The sequence below is a fragment of the Corylus avellana genome, chromosome ca6 (assembly GCF_901000735.1).
Source record: "Corylus avellana chromosome ca6, CavTom2PMs-1.0".
Taxonomy (NCBI): Eukaryota; Viridiplantae; Streptophyta; class Magnoliopsida; order Fagales; family Betulaceae; genus Corylus; species Corylus avellana.
Genome location: NC_081546.1, coordinates 17,627,496 through 17,628,376, shown reverse-complemented (window position 1 = coordinate 17,628,376; position 881 = coordinate 17,627,496). Strand labels below are relative to the sequence as shown.

Here is an 881-nt window from a genome sequence, read left to right as displayed (position 1 = left end):
GGTTACCTCCAGGTCGTTTGAGATTGGATTGGTAGTTGTTTCTCTAATAACCTCTTGACTGATTGGGCTGATATAAGTTCTCTGAGTAGGCCCCTGCTTTTCCTTTGTGATAGTTATCATTTGGAGACCTTGTTTTCTGAGACTAGAGGGCAAAGTTACTTGATTCAGTGTGTAGCTATTGTTGTTGGTGGTGATGGTTTAGTAGGATCTCATGGTTGAGTAGTTCACATTGGAATTCTTCAAAGGTCATGGATGATTTTCGAGTGGTGAAGTTGAACATGGCGATGAAGGTGGTGTAGGCAGAATTCAAACCACCAAGTATGTAGGAGATAAGATCATCATCTTCTACAGGCTAACTTGTCGCAGCAAGTAGATCTGAATATGATTTGGTTTCATTGAGGAACTCTAAACAGGATCTGAAACCCTAATTGAGTGTTTGAAGCTGTCTCTTCAAGTATGAAACTCTAACCTTTGACTGTGATGCATATCGTGTGGCCAATGTGGTCCAAACTTGTCTAGCCATTTTTAATCCGTAGATAGAAGATAGGATATAGTCTGACATTGTGGTGTTGAACCAATTGAGACGGCATTGATCCTTCTTCTGCCAAAGTGAGTAATTCGGATTTACCATGGTGGTAGTCTTACCAGTTTCATCAGTGACAAATTTGGGAGGGCATGGCTCACTGCCATCAACAAATCCCATCAATTGGTGAGCACTCAAAATATGTGTAAAATGAGACACCTAATTCAGGTAGTCTGCATGGCTATCAAGTTTAATGGACATGTGTTGAGTGATTGCTGTGCAGATTATAATTATACTCGCAAGCGCACGATTCGTGTGCAACATAGTGTGTGCAAGTGTGAGGTCGATCTACAGGGAA

General features: G+C 41.3%; 1 pseudogene; it reads right to left on the bottom strand.

Moving 5' to 3' along the window:
• Positions 1-270: 270 nt before the first annotated feature.
• Positions 271-352, bottom strand: LOC132185982 (small nucleolar RNA Z247; annotated as a pseudogene).
• Positions 353-881: the final 529 nt, after the last annotated feature.